This window comes from Chinchilla lanigera, unplaced genomic scaffold (genome assembly GCF_000276665.1).
Source record: "Chinchilla lanigera isolate Chin_1 unplaced genomic scaffold, ChiLan1.0 scaffold00020, whole genome shotgun sequence".
NCBI lineage: Eukaryota > Metazoa > Chordata > Mammalia > Rodentia > Chinchillidae > Chinchilla > Chinchilla lanigera.
Window position 1 is genome coordinate 12,940,556 of NW_004955421.1, and position 19,457 is coordinate 12,960,012.

General features: G+C 40.2%; 1 protein-coding gene across 4 annotated transcripts in view; it reads right to left on the minus strand.

Moving 5' to 3' along the window:
* Positions 1-17,297, minus strand: part of Chl1 (cell adhesion molecule L1-like) — a 194,421-nt gene extending 177,124 nt beyond the window's left edge. For 3 of the 4 annotated variants that reach the window (XM_005383759.2, XM_005383757.2, XM_013513790.1), the window contains exon 1: positions 16,864-17,297. The gene's annotated coding sequence lies outside the window, so the exon portion shown is untranslated. The remainder of the gene's footprint in view (positions 1-16,863) is intronic. The other variant, XM_005383760.2, reaches the window with a different exon arrangement.
* Between the last annotated feature and the right edge of the window lie 2,160 nt (positions 17,298-19,457).

Genomic DNA, 19,457 nt, shown 5'->3' on the forward strand with positions numbered 1-19,457 from the left:
TCATGCAGAAGAGAGAATGAGGTGCAGGACTGAGAACAACAGTGAAGTAAAGATGCTGAGAACATAAATTGGACCATATCAGACGTGGTAGCAGTCCTTCACCCCTTAGCGGAGAGCTCTTGAAGAGAAAGAAATAGCTCTGGGAAACTCCCTGCTGTATATTCTTGACCTGCATCTTGCTCTGTACCCTCACAACACTGCAGAAAGATATAGGAGTGATATTGGTACTCACCACCCGTTTGTCCTCCTCCATTAAGTCATGATTCTGGGACTTACAGGTAAGGGAGTCCTGCCCCATGCAGTCAGATGCATCGTCATCACTTGAGGGCAAAAAGCTCTGCTTCCTTTTTCACTTGTGGATACATGGAAGGAAATGGAGAAGCTCTGTTCTGTTCCTCTCTAAGCCTTACTGTCTGGTCCCTACTCATTCCTCCTCATGGTATTGCCTTGCTTTGTTTCCCTGCTGCCATGAACCAATCAGCTTTTCCTGCTCTTCTCCCATGATGTTTCTGCCTTGGAAATATCCGGCCACTGGCTGAGTCCCATGAAATCATAAGCTAATTAAAACTTTCTGTTATGGCTTCTGTCTCGACGTCCTCCCAAAGTGTCATGTGGTCATTGGTGGGGGGTGGCTTTTTGGAGGCGGCTGAACCTAAGGTTTGTGACTGGTTCTTTGACTAGTGCTGGGATTGGGGCTGTGAGTGCTACACCTGCCCTAGTGTGGGTAGCCTGGATACAATATAGCGGAAGAAGAGGCTTGCTTTGCCCTTTTCCCCACTTTTTTGCTGTTGCTTTTGGTATCTTCCACCACCATGATCTGTTGCTCCTCTGCCATGTGCCATGCTGCCTCAGGGCCAGAGGATTATGGACTGAAATCTCCACAAACTGTGTGCTAATGTTTCCTCCCTTAATTTTGGGCCCCAAGTATTTTGTCTCAGCAATGAGAGAAGAGTAACCAAGACACTTCCCCTCCTTAAATAGTGGATGTCAAGTACTGTAGCCAGCAATTGGAAATATGACTAATATAGACAACTGGTCACAGAGAAGTGGAGTTATAGCTGTCAGTATACCTCATTATGTAAAAGCCTTTGGAACAGATTTGTGGGAGGAGTTGGAAAAATTTGGAGATTCAGGCAAAGACATCCTAGAATGCTTTGAGCAAAGCCCAATGTGTGATTCTGTTCAGAGCCCAGGACACTAGCAGGCTGTTAGGGATGGAGACAGTAAAGGCCAGGCTCAGAATATTTCAGATAGTAACAAGGAGTTTGTTGGAGACAGTGAAGGACAGGTTCAGGAAATCTGAGTTGGTAATAAGGAGTCTATTGGTAGATAGAATAGAGATCACCTGTGTTACAATCTGATAAAATTTGTCTAAATTTTACTCATGTCCTGGGATTGTGGAGACAGAGATAAGTGCAGTGTACTTAATCTGATGGAGGAAATTCAAAGGCAGCCCAACATTCAGGGTGTGGCACAGGCAGAACTAGATGCTTTTAGTTCAATTTATAGTGGTAATTAGAGGAATAGGACAGGAGAGAAAAAAAATTTTAAAACTATAATTTTAGCCCAGAAGAAACTACATAAAATTTATACCCAATGGAGGTGTAGCTGCTTAATAGATCAATGCCATCAACATGTGACGTACTTTGTAGAGTGACCAAAAAAAGATCCCCTGAGGTTATCTCAGGAATCAACAAGATTCCCACCCAATGAAAGTTCAGACATATATCAACTTTCATTTAAGAAGACAGTTTCTAGGGCTCCTGCTCAAAAGGGGCCTTCTACGAAATTGGTTTTCCACAATTCATTTCACTGGGCACAGTCATTCAGGCACTCAGAAAATGCTGTAGCCATGGCCCAAGGGAACCTAGCTACTGTTTCCATTAGCAGCAGATCTTGGTGCCCACATGATTCTGGTTTTACTGGAATGCAGAATGTGAGAGTTGTGGGGTCAGGAAGGATTCTATCTGGATTTCAAAGGAATGTCTTGGAGGCCATACTAAGAGTCCCTGAGAAGGCAGTTCATGAAGCTGTGAGAATAAAACCAAAGGTGCTGTAGTGACCCTAGAAAGTAGGAGATGCCAGAAATTGAAACATCTGTTAAGGAAAGCTATAAGCCATGAGCAAAGCCACACAAAGAGGCTATGTGTGCTGCAACCAGTAAGGACATAGGTAGAATGGCCAAAGCCCTTAGAAAGTCACATTTACCAGTTTGTGCCCTAAAAATGTAATGTTTTCCAGTTGGATTTGGGCTTCATTTTGATATTATTCTACTCTTCTCTTGACATTATATTTGAAGATACTTTACAGAGATATGTTTGGACATCAAATTGCCAAGGGGTAAATTTTGATAGTTAGTGTAGACTATCAACTTGATTTGTTTTGGGATTCTCCAGAAGGATTGGTTGAGCACACTTCTAAGTGTGCCTGAGTAAGTCATGGAGGTATGGTTTTGGAGTCTATGTTTGGTCCCTTTTTCTCTAGAGCTGGTTGACATGTGCCAAGCATCTTTTCTCTACCATTTCTGCACTGGAGCCAGCTGTCAATGGACTAAATTCCCTGAAGGCATCAGCCAAGTAAAACCTCTTTGCTTCAAGTTGTGAGTGGCATGTATTGTGTCCAGCAGTGGAAAAGCTGACTAATAGTACCTCATGGTAGCAGTATGTTAGTGAGCAAAGCTGTTCTCCTCATGGCCATGAAGCAAAACAGGGAGAAGGAGAAGGAAAGTTCAGGATCCCACTACTTCTTTTTAGGGAACACCCTCCAACACCTAAGAACTTTGCCCTGGGTTTCACTTTCCAATGGCTCTACCATCTCCCAATCATGTCACCCTTAGGACCAAGCATTCAACACATGGGTCTTTAGGGGCATTTATGCAAACCATAGCAGCAGGGCTAATCATTCTTTCTTGTCATTTCTTCCTTCCCTATCTAATAGAATCTCGCAGGAAGGTGACTGGATGAGTCCTTCCATGGAATCCAGACTTTTCTATGACTAGCACTTAAGAAAACTGTCAAGCTTTCAACTTGAATTCTTGGATCCCAGAGCAACTGTATAAAGTGTTCAGTGACCTTGCCAGAAACACCAGTGGAGAAAAGCCAGGCTATCTAGAAAGGAAGAAGAGTTCATAAGGAAGCCTTTCTTACCAGAGCAGCAGACATGAAGTCATCCTGGGGGTAACAGCCTATCCTAGCCACTCCCTGAATACCACCATAGGACCACAACTGTTGCCAAGCAGGATTGAAGAAATAATTCAGTTGAGCTCTGTTTGAATTCTTGACCCACTACAACATGAGATTGCACATAATGATGTTGTCTTAAGTTATGGTTTAGGCTATGGGTTAGTCTGTCATGTATCAGTAGAGGAGTAGAACAATACCCCTTTACATTTTCATATCCACACTTCAGAATCATCTTTCATCATTTCTCCTATTAGCTACACACAAGCCTCCAGGTTCTATTTTTCCTTATAATAAGAAGTTTGTTTATTTCCCTACTGATACTCTAAGAATTGCATGTGCAAAACACATACCTAATGAATACATAAATTGTTTTAAGCCATATGCTAAATTTCCTATACACAATTCAACACAGAAAATGACAAAAATAGTATGAGCTCCACTTCAAAAATCAGTAGAATAAAGACCATATCTACAAAACCTGGTCTCCTTGGGTGATAATATGGTACACGTCCAGAGGGCAGTGAGGAATCCTGAGTCCATGCAACATCACCTACCTCAGATCATTATCAATGTGTTGATTCTAAAAAGAAATCTTTGAAAAGTTTTAGTGTTTTGTTGGAGATTTATATCTAACACTATTAAACAGCTAAACTATTAGGAAAGAGGGGTTGTACATGATTTTCGGAAAAATAACCTATACTCCTAAAAGTGATATACCAAATTTTATTTCTTTTATTTTAAATTATTTTGTAATCTCTTAATGATTCAGGACCATGCCTATAGTCATTAGGATTTCCTTTTTCCCTATTTTTATTTTAAAGGTTAAAAAGCTAACAAAACAACAATGAAGACAATATCAAAACAGCACAAAAACAACAAAAATGATACATGACTTCAAAACAAAATGATAGGAATTAACAATCCTTCCTACATTACATACTGTTATCTTCAATGAAGTTGCTCAGTCCACCAGATATAAGAATGTAAGATTGATCAGACAATTAGGATTTCTAAGTTATCTTTCCTAATCTTTTTATTCCTATTTCTGGCTCAAAAGACACAGGCTGTGGCTTTTTTTTTGTCTGCAAAGGAATCTGCAAAATTTCTCCTATACAACCTAACTTATAGTTACCTTGTATCCGATAAAATAAAACAGTGTTTAGCTCATTAGAATGGTTCTAAATTAAACAGTCACTGACTGAAGAAGAGTTCCATAATAAAATCATTGCATTTTAGTGAATTTTGCATAGAGGTTTGGGTTGCAATATGGTTGTTTTGTTCAAATTTTAGACATTAGCTGAATATTTAAATAGCGGAGGTGGCACTGATGACTGGTATTACTTCACTCGCTATTACTGCAGTTATACTTTTTATTTTTATTTGTTGTGGTAAAATGGATTCAGAAAAAATGATACTTGTTTTGGTAGTATGTGAGAAATATTTACACTACCTTGTATCATCTCATACGTTAGTCCATGTACCTAGATCAAAATGAATTGGGATTGATGGGATTTAATACTATTTATTAACTATAGTAATTGATTAATTAAAGAATTAATCTCCATAATCCAAGTCCTCCAATTTTATTTGTAATATTTGTGAACTGGGAGTCAATTTTCTACTTGAGCTTTAATAATAAGTTGTGAAATGGTGCACATCCCTTCCTCACCGTCATGCATAAACACTCATACAACTGCCCAAATAAATTCATTTCACTTATGACACCAGTATCAAATAAGCAAATGATATTGAAATGCAACTTTCAAAATTAATAAATGACAGTGCAAATCTGGTTGAATAAAAACCTAGAAGGTTTCTTTCACAAACTACAGAAATAAAACTGCAAACAAATTAATCTCCCACTGAGGAGAGAGTCTAGTTTTCTGCAGACACAATCAAAATACGCAAACTCATTATTTAAATGAACCTGGGAAATGATGACACATACCTTTCAGTCCTTTTCACCAGCTCTGAATTTGGAGGGGCAAAGGAAATAGAATGCATGCTTAATTGAGGCAGTAAATACTAGGCTGTAGCAGATTGTTTTACTGTTAAATACAGTAATGGGTTTTTAATGGCTGCTGTCCAAAATTACACCAGAGAAAAATGGTTTATTAGTAATAATAATAGCTAGCACCTTTATCTTCGAAGTACTTTGCAATATTAGCTCATCAATCCTCCAACTGCCACTGGAAAGGCAGTGGTAACTATTGTTCCCATCCCCAGTTTACAGCTGGTGAAACAGGAAAGCCAAAGTTAGTTTTCAAAAGAAGATTTTGTTTCTGGAGGTCAGTGTCCAATTTTAACAGCTCATATAGGTGTTCATACATGAATGGATGGCATTCACTCTGGTGACACTCAGCACTTTTTTGAGGAGACAGTGGTTAAGGTCAAATCCAATTCACTTGAACTTCACTTATAGAAACACACATGAGTTCTACTGAATTGCTCAATATTGGTTCTTCAATATTACATGAAGCAAATCAATGTGTTCAAAGTCTAGTCAGCCTAAATCAATTACAGGCTGAAACTTGTGTGCCTAAAAAAGTGGACTGTTGTGACTGTGTGAAATCTAGCTCCCTGAAAATTTCTAGAAGTTACAAAATGAAATGGAATCAAAGTCAAATTTAAAGCTTTCATTTTGGCTATTTTTACCCATTCAACATTACTTCTTTACAGAAGAGTATATTTCTCACATCAGTGAGAAATAACAACCCCAGACAGTCAATTAGTTATGCAAGTGTGGGCCTTATATTTTAAAAGTATCATTATTTTTGCTTATCTGTATGCTTATTGTTATGGGCAATATTTTTAATTTCTTGCCATTGTATAATATGTTAAGTATTCCTTACAGCTTTACAATTTAACATAATGAATGAATTTCCTGCTTTGTAATAGATATACTATACAAACAAGTTTAAAAGCCCTTATATTTTTCAACACAAAAAGTAAGTGTTCTTAAGAAACCAAGCACTGTATTCCAGAGAAAAAGGCAGGCATCAAACAAAAGCCTTATAGAAAATCTGTTCTGTATATAATCCAAGGAAATGAGACCCCCTACCCAACCAAATCAGCAAGAAAATATATTCTTCCCACTTTTATCATATAAAAGGAGCATTTTGGAGTCAACACTGGAGAATACGATTTATATTACACACCTTTAAAAATACATTAACATTTGCTTTAAATACTCCGAACAAAAATATTAACAACCTCTCAAAACTTGTAAACATATTGATCATACCTATAAAAGAGTTGCATTTCTTTTTTCTTTAGCCTTATCCTAATTGATATCTCCTAATAAAGAGAGTGCCATTGTTAAGATTGGTGTCATTTTCAAGACATTTCCAAGAACAGCAAGATTAGGATATGACATTTGCCATCAACAATCACTTTCTTAATCTGGAGTGGCAGATATTCGCACCTTTTTGGAAATGCCAACCATGTAATGCAATTGGTTACATAATGTATTCATATTGATATACAGAACATTAGAAACATTTCTGGAGAGAAATAAAGCCTAATTAGTGATAGCAAAAGCTTTGGTAGGCTGAGGGTTGATTTAACATGTATACCAGTGCCCAGGGACTGGCACAGAAATGAGAGCAAAAAAATGTTCATGTGATATTGTTATAGGTAGCTCAGTGAGATAAAAAATCTTATAGGCAGTCAAATAGGGCTAGACCATCCAAGGAGCCAGTGCAGAAGAAGAGATACCTTACTACTGTGGGAGAGACAGACACCTCTGCTGTAGGCCAAACCTCAAAACAAAAGATAAAACAAAGGCACCCACATACTTCCTAAGGATTAGTATCAGGGATTGATATTCTAAATAGGTTTCCATCACCTTGAGAAAGTCAGGAAGAGCCACTAACCCAAACCCCTTCAGACAAAGCCCTTATTTTGTATTCATGCCCTATTGCTACATGACCTGTTTCCCTATTTGGTCTTGATTTAATCAATTTTATATGAGTAATTATACCCCTCATCTTATTGGTTGACCACAGTTTTGTCTCACCTCATGACCACCCTGCGATTTCCCATTTTTCCCAGCTTGCACCTGCCTCACATCATGGATTTGCTGTATAAAAATCCTTAGCAGAGGCAGAGTCCTTGCCAACCCACTTGGGACCCTTTGTGTCTCTCAGACAGAAGCTTTCTTTCCCCCAATAAATATATTCTGCTCTTAACCTCTGCTGTTCCTAAAATTCATTCTTCAATTTTAGAGAACATGCGTTCATGCCAGACACCTAGAAGGTTGGGAGTTTCTTTCCCCTATATCAACATAACTTTGGAGAGAATCCTAAATCCCTCTTATGCCAATGAATCTCCCATGTAGTAGCCATTCCCTATTTCTATTGCATTAAAAATTTTTTAAAATCTTGTTAAATGACCTCATTTATAAAACTCTTGTTAAGTGACCCCATTCCTAGGATAGTATGCACTATCATTTAATAGCTTAAGAGCACTCATCTATATCTACTTTCTTCCTGCTTATCTGGCATAATTGGACACAAAACAGTTGAGTCTGCATGGCCAACAAAGAACACTAGTCCATGGTGAATGTCATAGTTGGGGAATATTTCTGTGCACCAGTTGAGGTGTACATTTTGAAAACGGAAGTTCAGAAGAAAAAACAAACCTTTTGAAAGAGTATGGTGGGCTCACTGGTAATACAAACTAGACTAGAAGCTTGTGGTTGGAAACCAGCTCCGAGTTTGAGTGCTGCCTTTGCCACATGGGAGCTATACTGGGTTACCTGGGACTAGGATATTGTTCTGTCTGTAGCACTCAGGTTAAAATGGATATTGTGATGATAGTACTTTCCTTAAAGCACTGATATGGAGATAACAAGACACACTGTAAATGGTTGATGAATCATAAAAGATGACTATTGGAATGTTTGTCTGTCTCAGTCCCATCTCTAGCACATGGGGGTTATTTAATAAAATCTTTTTTAATGACTGGTCAATTTCAGTGGCTTGTAGGACATGGACACACACACAGAGACACACATACAGCACACACACACAAATAAGTGCCATAGAATGGAGAAAGCTTTATAAAATCTAATTTTGCAATTTTTGGCCAGCGGTACTTTCAGCCCTGGAAATACAACTGGTGACATTTTCAAATATTTCTCCTACTTTCATGATAATCCTTAATTTACACAGTAATTCTGGAGTTATTAAAAAAATAAGCTTCACTCTCAGTTGTACAACTTTTTTTTTTTTTCAAGTGAGAGGATGAAGTGGGCTATAAGCTGGGTTACAAATCGGTATATCTGAGCTTTAACTTTGATTTTTACCATTCCTTAACCAAGCTGTTTGACCTTATGTCAGTTTTTTATCTCTAAAATTGGCAACAACCTTTTTTTTTCCATGTTGTTGTAAAAGTTAAATGAGATAATATGGGAAAATTCTCTAAAAAGTATAAAACACTCAAGTAATGCAAGATATGATCATTTTTAATAGACATCTTCAAAGGCAATTTTTTGATTAAATGGAAATGTAGTCTCAAATGTTACAGTCTAAGAAAAAGTTAATTAATCTTTCCATGCAGTTTTTTTCAGATGATTTATTTCTTTTGAATGTATCTCTATATTATACCTCCCATAATGAGATGATATTCTGTTACTTTACATTCTTTAGTAAAGATCTCCATTTCAGTAGCAAACTGTATTCATAACCAAATCTAACAGCATCAGATCATTAAAATTTCCTGTGTAATACTAACCCATTTATGTTACATTGCAGTGGGACCCTTACTGTTTGTGTGTTAGTAACTTGTCTCTTTTCAGAGACAAGACAAAATAACCCACAGCCAAAACTTGTAGAAAGAAAGATTGGTTTTGATTCATCTTTTAGTCCATATTCCACAGGTTCAAACACAGAAAAGTCATGATGGAAAGGTCTGCCAAGGAAGAAAGCTGCTAAAATCATGGTGGTCAAGAAGCAGAGATAGAAGGGAGGAGCCAGGGAGGGAGATAGACCCTATCAGTCTTGCCCCCGATGACCAACCTCTTCTGTCCAGGTTCCAGTTCATAACATCACTTGTAGTTACAGCGCTCCTGGGATTCAATCACCTTTCTAAAGCTTCCCCTAGGAGCTCATGAGGCTTTGAGGGAACATTCTCTACCTAAATCACATCTTGGAAACACAAATTCCCCATATCAGGATGCTAACAATGCCTTTCTGACCTCTTTCCTTATCCTCCTCAGTTGCACATAGCTTTGCCAAAGAAGAGGATTACTCCTTTTAGAGATCCAAATTTCCAGGTTACAGTGACATTCAGCTGCCAGATTGTAAAAAGTATGGAGCCTGCCGCCTACAATGCTTTGCATTACAATCACTACTTACAGCAAAAGCTTTTGTTAGGAGGAATCCTCTGCTAAAAATGCACACCTATTATCATAGAAGCTGCCTTTTGCATTCTTCTCTTGGTTGTATCAGCTGTCACCTTAGAAAGCAAAGATAATGCCAGGGAAAGGATGTTTGTTTTGATGTTTGGGGACCATAGCAGGAATCTACCTCTGGGCTTAGGCATCTCCAGGGGAGAGTTAATGATGGGAGGAGAGAGGAATGACAAAGGAAAGTGGTGGAAACAGCATTTTTGGGGGAGGTGAGGGAGAGTTTTGCTCTGTAGCCTAGACTGATCTCAAACTTACAGTCTTCTAGCCTTGGCTTCCTGATGCTTGGATTACAGAGCTATGCCACCATGCCCTGCTTGAATATGCCCTTGAATGCAAACATGATTGTCTGTTTTTCACTGCTTTGGGCAATTTAAGCTTTCTCTTTCATTATTTACACACATTAAATTTAAATCCTTTCCACATATGCTAGGTATTCTTCATGAACCTGCCAGACTCAGACCCATTCTCCATTTTCCCCTATCCTGCTTTGTTCAGGGAAAACTGGCCCTTCAGAACCCCCCCTGCCCAGCAAGACTCCTTTGCACTCTGACTGGTGGTGGTTTCCATCACTCTTGAAGGCGTGACCATCCTCAGATTGAAAGGCAGCACTGCCTTGTGATTGGACAGCAGCTATGTTCATCTATGAAAAGCCACAAGTCCTGCCTGGTACCTTCTCCAGAGCTACTGGTCACACCTCTTTCGAGGAACTTCCTCTCTCCTGGAGAAGGGCAGCTCTAAGAGTACCTTAGCAACACATGCTGATTTCCCTTAGCTGTGTCCAATTAACTACTTTCAACTGCCTCTTCAGAGTATGAATAAGAGACGAGTAAACTGAAGACAATACAAGGCCAGATTTTGCCCAAACATAACATGAAACTGTAATTCAGTCAAGATCACCGAGAGCATCTACCACACTGTTTCAGCCAGAAGCACTGTGTGTCACCTGAGCCTTCAAACGCAATGATATGAGAATTTTTTTCAAGATAAGTCAAACATAACGAAGTTTCAGATCTCTACATTTTACATGTTGATTGAAATTTTTCTTAAACATTCTTTAGGTCAAACAAATAAATACTCAAGTTGGGTTCAATCCAAAGGGACAATGATTTGGGTTCTGAATGACTATGCTGACTCTTTTTAGTTTTTTTTTTCAGTCTATTTTTCCTTACATTGTACAAGTGTAGCAAAAATGCTTGACATTCTCACCTACACAGAGGTTTCTTACACAGTAATTTAGGCCAGTATGTCTTCCTCCCAATTATAAATCTCAGAGTAAGACAGAGATATGTTCAGAACTCAAAAGCCAGAAATTTTGATATGTTACATATATGCATCCAGTGAAATCACTTAATTTTAGTGTGGCTTACTCTATTTATCAGCAAAATCAGACTAATGGCCTCTTTCCTACCATCTTCATAAAGACATTTTCTGGAAATGAAATTATATATAGTAGATGAAAAGTGCATTTGAGATTTTCAGAGAATGAAATGTTATTTACTCCAAGAGGATTTATTAAGAAAATTTTCAGTGGTTTGACAAAAGATTTATTTTCAAAGCACATTTTAGGACACCAAGGTAATTCTGACTTAAGGTCTCAAGCATAACGGAAGACACACCCAAATTTTAAGTGGCCACCGTCAAACCTGACAGTATTTTGGAATCTCACCGGAAACTTTAGAAAATCTAGATGCCTGGTCTTCATCTCCTGAGATTCTGACTGAACTGAGATATATTGACAGTTTTAAAAACTTCTAGGTATTTCCAATTTTAGTCATATTATAGAGTCACTACTTATAGGAACTTTCAAATATGGAAAACAATCACTATTTTTATATGCGTATAATTCAAATAAGTATCCACAAGTTTCCATTTAATAGCACCACTGATTATAGATCACACTTATTAACATAGATGGACACACACACACACAACTCTATCGATGCCCACTTACACACTGAGCATGACATGGAAGCATAGCAATCATAATAGAAAGCCAGAATTTGTTGAGTACTTAAAAGTGCTACAAATCTTATCCCACACAATGCTCACAATTACATGTATGAACTAGTTATGGATATAACTTCTACCATTCCCACAGAAGAAATTAGTCTTAGACGAATCACAATGACTTAGCCCAAGCTACACACACCTACACCTGGGCAGATTTGGGTTTTGAATTCTGCAGCTTAAGTACTGTAGCCAATGCAGGTAACCACTATACCAAATTGCTCTCCACTGTGCCTGACACTGTAAGGGTTTATGAGATGCATAAAATGGAACTTGGGTCCTCAGAGTTTATGACATGAGAAAGGAATTGTGATGCACACTAAAATTCATAGGCTGTATAGGAAAATGGCCTGATTGTAGTCCCTGGAGTTAGGAAGAAATGGATCAGAAGATGTGGAAATAATTGCTTTGCGGAGTTCTCACATCTGCAATTACAGAAAAAGTAAGATAGAGCCAAACTTTACAAGGGAGAGAATGTGATAAGACCATCAGGAAAAGCAACCCTGGTCAACACACAGGGTGTATTCACCTATTTGCCAAATTAATTACGGTTATATCATTATGATAATCTGCTACCATCATTTGAAGTGAATATTATACCTACCCTAATATGACCTAATTGTCAGTTCGAATGGCAAACCAGGAATTTGGAAGAATTCATTTTATTCTTACTGAATTTTTTATAAGCACACCCACACTCCTAATAATTTGACTTTCAAAGGGATAAACAAATTGTATTCTTTGGGAGGAACAAATTATATGAAAATGAAATCAACATTCTTTAGAGAAAATTTTTAAAGTTGAAAGCCGAATCTGCTTCTTTGTGTTGTTGTTATCCAAATACAATGGGAAGGTAAGCAGGATCATTTTTTATCCACAATACATAAAATCTCAATTAGTTATGGTCTATTTGTGCACTGACTAAAAACATTCGTTAACAAAACAGAATTTTCTAGTTTACTGGATAAATATACCAGAAGAAATTGCAGAATAATGTTGGGTTGCCAGGCAACCACAGCTCTACTCTCTCTTGTTTGTGATTAATCCAACTCATTCATCAAGCTTCCGAAACCCGGTGCTGGAGAATTCCAAGCAATTTACTTCTTGGGAAAATTATAGTGACTTTTGGTAACACAATAACACTTTTATTCTCAGAAGATAAACTTAGATGTTCTTTTGATCAGACGGATGTGTTAATTCATTATTCTCTACGTGGTGCTAATGAGAAAACTCTAATTAACTAACTACACTATTGCAACACACATAAAATAAACTCCAGCAATTAGTAATGTTTAAGGTGTTAACCAGCCTCCAAAATTAGAAAATACAGGCTCTTTCCTCTAATAAAGATGTACAGAAAAGAGAAAGCACCATATCTAATTAAATTGAGAATTGTTTCCAGTCCTTCCCAAGGGGAGGGGAAGAGACTTGTGATCACCAAAATGTGAGGGATTTCACTTTAATAGCAGAGAAAATGGCTCAGTGCCAATTCTACTTGTAGGTAGGCATAAAATGCTGGGGAATAATGTAATCTTTTCTTTGAAAGAATGCTTAGCACAATGTTTTTCCAGGAATGAATAGAAAGAATATGATGCTTTCACTCATTAGCTGTGTTAACTTAGCATATTGTATGTAAATCACCGTAATAATTGCATTCTCTTCAGACTGAATTAGTTAGAAGGAGCTGTAATCAAAATGCTCCTAATTGAAAATATGGTATTCTCAGACTTGGTTTGAAAAAATAACAATGAATGCTGATTGAATCGGATGACACAGCTTCTTGCTGAAAATAGCCTTCGAGCAGAGACAAGTTCATCTTCTTGATTACACCTTTGCGTGTTAACTGTCTCCCTGAATTCAGGACTCAATGCCTCCTTAGCATCTGTCATGTTTTCCTATTTATGTCCTTTGTTTCCAATTAAGTTAAGCCTTCCAAATGCACTACTGTTTAGATTTTTAAAGGAAATATAAAATGGCTAAAAGCTAAATTTTGCTGCTAAAATACGTTGGACTGTATTGCACAGTTGTCTGTCGTAAATCAAAGGGCCAAATAATTCCTAATAAACGGAACATTTAACGCCAAATCCCCTGAGAAACAATACGTAAATTATCGGTACCGGGAACCGAACTCACGACCTTGTGCTTGCCAGGCAGGTGCTTTTGCCGCTGAGCTAAATCCCCAGCCCCTTCCCATGAGTTTTAGATGGGCTGTCACACTAATTCCTCAAGGTACCTTTTAAAGATGACATACTCACTGTGAAGATGAGAGGGAAGCAAAAGCCAAACTTGCAGCAATGCTCTATTTCCTGAATAGATGCTCCCAGAATTTCCTGACAATCTTTCCTTCAAATCTGATGCCATTAGTCCCCCTCTATCATTTAATTTTTCTTTATTAGTTAAAAACTACTAGGATCCCATATCAGTCTCTATGATTTTCCCTATTTAATTCTCCATAAGAGGAAATGAAGCTAAATTATTTCAACAAAGCATTTTAGGTTAATCTCCTGTCTTCAAAGATTTCATGTTTATCTGCAGCAAATACTTTTACAAAGTGAAGTCTGTAATCAATGTCTCTGAGGATCTTTGTGATAGTAATATCTGCTTTGAGTCTATCAGGACATGACTATAATTTGTAAACACAAATTAAAAACATTTAAAACTGGTGCATTTAATAGGATGCATTACTTTAAAAGTAATAAAATATATTATGTGCAGTATCAGCTCCTATCAGACATGCAAGGAAGTCCATAGTACAGCTTCCTCATCACTAGGTAAGATGGAACACTTATAGAACTCTTCTATTTATGTACAAGTATTAAAAACATCTACAACCTTTATAAGTGTGAGGTATCAATAAATATCTATATTCTTTAAAGGACGGGACACATAAGTCAACATAGAACAGAAAATAACCTGGAAAATATATATTAATAACCATAGTCCTGTATATGTGCAGTGAAGTAGCATGCCCTGAAAGAGATTTTAATGAACTGCCATAGTCAATACTCACATCAGCCTAGTAACAACTATTTGTCTCCATGTATTCAATGACAATTTCATCCTATCACAATGAGCTTACAGGGAACTATTATAGTGATGCTCTGCCCTTACTACAGGTAAATCCACATACTTCACGCCACAAAATGGAAAGTGGGGGTGTATAACAGACTCTAGAATCAGGTTAAATCATCAAAGCTGTAAGCTGTTGCATCACAGAGAGCATCGTGAAACAAATCCAAGTGTAACAAGGGCAAGTAAAAGAGGAAGCATGAAATTATACACACAAAGCTGCAAAATAAGCTCTTCTTGTTAAGCCAAGTTTCTACAAATAGCTTTCTAAATTTCTCTAGCCATCAATATACTGAAAGCCCAACTTGACCAGCAGTTGGTCAGTTTATATCTTTCGGTTTACTACAAGCCAGAACTAAACGTTAGGCTAGAGTGTAATGATGTTAATATTGAAATCAATCCTTAAAATTAGAAGGCACAGAATTTGGCCTTGCCTTCAATAAACGTGAAGAGAAATGGAAAATACAACACCCAATTACTTGTGGACTAATGTTAAAAGAAATGCAATCAACAACTAACTTTTGCACTCTGTGATGCATCATACACGGGGTAAACTGTCCACTTGGCCTGTCTCATTCCAGTCTTACACCAGTCCTACACAGAATGCCTAGACACTATCTCTAGTATTGGGAAAGGGAAAGTGAGGGACGGACTGAAAGGCTTTTTTTTTTTTTTTTTTTTTTTTTTTTTTTGGTGGACTGAAAGGCTTTTCTAACGCACATGTCACAGATCTGGCGGAGCTGGACTGCGAACTCACACGGTTGCCAGAGGAGACTACCTTGTGCTAACCCAGGTGTTTCACAATTGCCCATTTCCGCGCGCACGCGCAGACTCCCCTGTGTCCCACCCACTCGAGTGTCCCGGCGGGAGCGCGCCATCGCGCACGCGCCTGTCCAGCCAAACCCTTGCCTACTGCGCGGGCTGCTCCGTAGCTCTCCCTCGAGGGGCTGAACCCCGGCGCCCCTCCCCTAGGGCTGCGCGGCAGGTCCCTTCCCGCCGAGTCACCCCGCTGGGCGCTGCACACCTGTCCTCCTCCGCTGTCTCCCACCGGGTCCCCAGCAGCCCGCTTTGCCGACAGCACGACCACCCTCTCTGCGCTCGCCCCTGTGCAGCACCTGGGCTTGAATATCTGGGCCAGTGTGACCTGGGCTTCCCCGGCCCCCGGTTTTTCGCAGAAATTCCTTAGACCTGGCCCCCACTGAGAAAATGTGGCTCACTGCGAGCAAAAGGAGTGGGAATAACGAGACCAGGGCAGCCCAGCCTCGAGGTTCCAGCCCTGCTTTCCAAATTAATCGCTATTTGTCAGCTCCTTCCCCACGCACAACCTCACGGTAAAGGAGAGAGAGACCCTCAGAGAGAGGGGGAGAGAGAGAGAGACAAAGAGGGAAAAGGGACCATCCGTGACTGGCATCTCTAGCTCCTCGCGCTCTGCTACCAGGGAACCATGGCAACCAGGGCCAGCTGCCCTCTCGCCCCACAGTGGTCTCCGGAGGTGGAACATCTACGCCTCCGTTTTCACACACACACACACACACACACACACACGCACACAGGCACACACACACACACACACACACACACACACACACACACACACACACACAGCCCTGTGGTCCAAAGAACTCCATTCTAGACTGGCAGCATTTTCGAAACCCCACTGGGATCTGGAATCCTCTCCCGAGAATAGAAACAAGATAGAGGTTAGGAGCACGGGCTGGGGAAGGGATCCTAAACCCCAAACCTCTGGGCAGGGGCGACAGAGGCCAAAAACGATTCCAACCTGTGCTTAACCTTGGACCCTGCACCCCAGAGCGGGCTGGGATCTACAAGAGGATAGGAACCGGCGCAAGAGGGTACCGAGGGGCGGAGGCGGGGAAGCGCGAGGACAGACTGAGGGTCTTCCCACCGGTGACCCTATTACTCCGTGGCACCCACCCCGAGCTGCTGGATACTACCGGAGGTGGGCTAAGACAGGAGGTGTCTCTTCTCAGGTTGGGGGCTGAGGGACCTCGGATCACCCCCATTTGGGGCAAAGATGGGGACCCTCATTGCGCACCATTTCCTATCGCAAAGGGTTGAACCTTTGCTTCCAGAACGATCCCCTCATTCCCCCTCCATCGCACCCCAAGAGTTGCCTACTGGGCGAAATGGCAGAGCCCCCAGGGCTATCGAGAGACATGCAAATTGACACACCTGAGCCGCCTCCAGCACCCAATAGGTCCGGTATCTTCCTCCGGGAAACTTCTCCCCAAGCTGGCTTGAAGTGGGGAGAGGGAGCGGCAGGGTCCAGCGGCTCTGAGCAGATCCTGGAGTTTCTTGCCGCGCTGTACCCGCTGATCCGCACCGGGTCTGCCCACGTAGATCCCGGCTGTCCCCTCCCGCTGTTGGCACCGGTCGCGAGAAGGCTGGACCTGTTCTGGCTGGCGCCGGGATCCACGCCCTCCTGCCGGAGACTGGCTCACGCCTCTCCTCCTCTATTCCTCGGTTCTGCCCTGCCACCCCTCACCCACGCAGCTTATTTTCCCTCCCTTTGCACATTCTCTTGGGACGGAGAGAGCTACACCTTTAAGACTTTTATCTCGTGAAAATCAAGCGATGAATCCAAAACTTTGCTTGTCATTTTCTGCATCTCTAAAATCTAAGAGCTAGGACGGGGCCCTTTTATCTGCAAAGGAGACCTTTAAAAGAAACCCCTCCCCCGCCTCTCCTGAAGGTTTCACTCCGTTCGTATTGGAAACACGGGTTGCCAGTCTGGTTTTCCCCCACTCCTACATGTTGGAGGGGTGTGGTTGCCATGTGCTTATAAAAAATTTTCCTCTTGCCTTCCTTCCTCCTGTAGCGGCATGATGGGGCTTGCTATTAAATTTACGACTGATCCTACTACCATAAGCTGTCAGATTCGCACATATAGAAATTTAGAGACTTCCCACTATTACCGTGTTTTAAAATTTTCCTCAACTACTCAGGAGTCCATATTTCACATCTTTGCACAATGTGTTTTCCACTTACTCTCTATTAATTCACTACGATAAAAGAAAGAGCAGTATTCCCCTTTCCAAGACAAAAATCCAATCCTGATGCCTTGTCAATTAAGCTAACAAATAGAAATATTTATTTTGGGATCCCAAATTTAGGAAAGTTCCAGGTTTTTTACTGTAACTGATGTAAGTAGCCCTTTAATTTTCTTCCGCACCATGGATAACATTTTCCAAAATGTTCACACAACAACATCACTTTAAAAATCCTGTTCCATTTAAGTTCTCTTTGATGTTCTCAGAATTATTGACTTCTAATTTTCACTCCACTAAGGCTGTGAGACTGACCTTACTGTCTCATTTTGCTCTCATGTAGTACTTTAAACAATGAGGATATTTAGAACTGGGAGCTACTGTCAGATCTGGATGCCTACAGGGGCAGAAACAGGGAAGGCAACTCAGGACTCTGCCTCAGAAGCAACTGAAAAAACTATTCCTAAAATGAATTAATGGACCTTTACATTTTAATAATTGCTAACTTGGGAGCTCCGATTCTGTCAGTTCATGTGTGGGCAGAGTTCCTACCAAGTGCACTGGCAAATTGCAAATGCAAGCGAAAGCAGGATTTGTGCTAAGTTTAAATGGTAAGACTGGACTGATTGCTTTGCCTGTGGCATCTTTGTTCATGTGGCATGTTTTCTAAAGTAGAAACAAGGAAAACTGAATGAAATTCCAGCAAGGAAAGTACTGTGCCTGTAGGAAACAATCTTTAAGTCCAAGAGAGACGTAAAATCAAGGTGGTCTCAAGGGTTCACTACCTGCTGGGGAAACAGTCACTGAGCAAGAGATGCAGAACTCCATATTGACCAGATTAAGAGAGGACTCCTAAACACTTCAGTTCTTTGGGGTTCACTTGTGTGACAGCAGATCATTAGAAATATGTATGTATTTTTAAATTTAATTTACATATATGCAAAGAGAGACGGGGGAGAGCTTCCTGTTTATCAGTCTCTGCTCTCTTTAGGTGGATACTTGAAATCTCAGTATACAAAACCAGTATTTCTTTTGAAATCAAATACCCAGAAGTATATTAGGTAATACCAAGTCACAATAGCATTAACTAAAAGATGAAGTGTCAGTTCTTAAATAAGGCATTTTCTTAATATGTGTATTTCTCTGCCCCCCTCCACTGCATGTACATGGGGAAATAATAGCTGTGTCTGGCTTACTAGGAATGGTAATTAAGTCAGCAGAAATGCAACACACTTTACCCTAGGCAACCAAGTCTTAAGAAAGAGAGGAGGGTAGAGAGCGAAAAGGTAGGGAAAGAAGAAAGGCAAGAAAACAAGAACCAACAAAGGAGGAAAGGAGGGAGAAAGGGAAGGCAGGCCAATGATGAGCCAACAGTATTTGCTCAGAAGTGTACGGAGCAGAGGAAGATGACTTTAATTTTCACATCCAAGAAACACCACAAAGCTATGATCCCCAAGGATAGGTTCGTAGTTTTATACATCATTAAAAGCAGGCAGCGCAGTTAGGCTCTCCTGGCCAGAGCAGCTCACAGCTTCTCTGCCTCAGCTTCCAGGAAGGTTTGAACCAGAAGGCAGCCTTCAGTCAGACTGGATGTTTGTGAGAGATGCCTTCTGCCCACTGCTTTGAACCTCTCTCCTGGCTCCCGTTCTACTGTCTGACACTTTGTTCAGGCCAATTTCTCACTCATCACACCCTCCAACTCTATCAGGCATTGCGCAGTTGCACATAGGTGCTGGAGAAGACTGCAATCCTAGGAAACCTGATTGCAGTAGCTTCGAA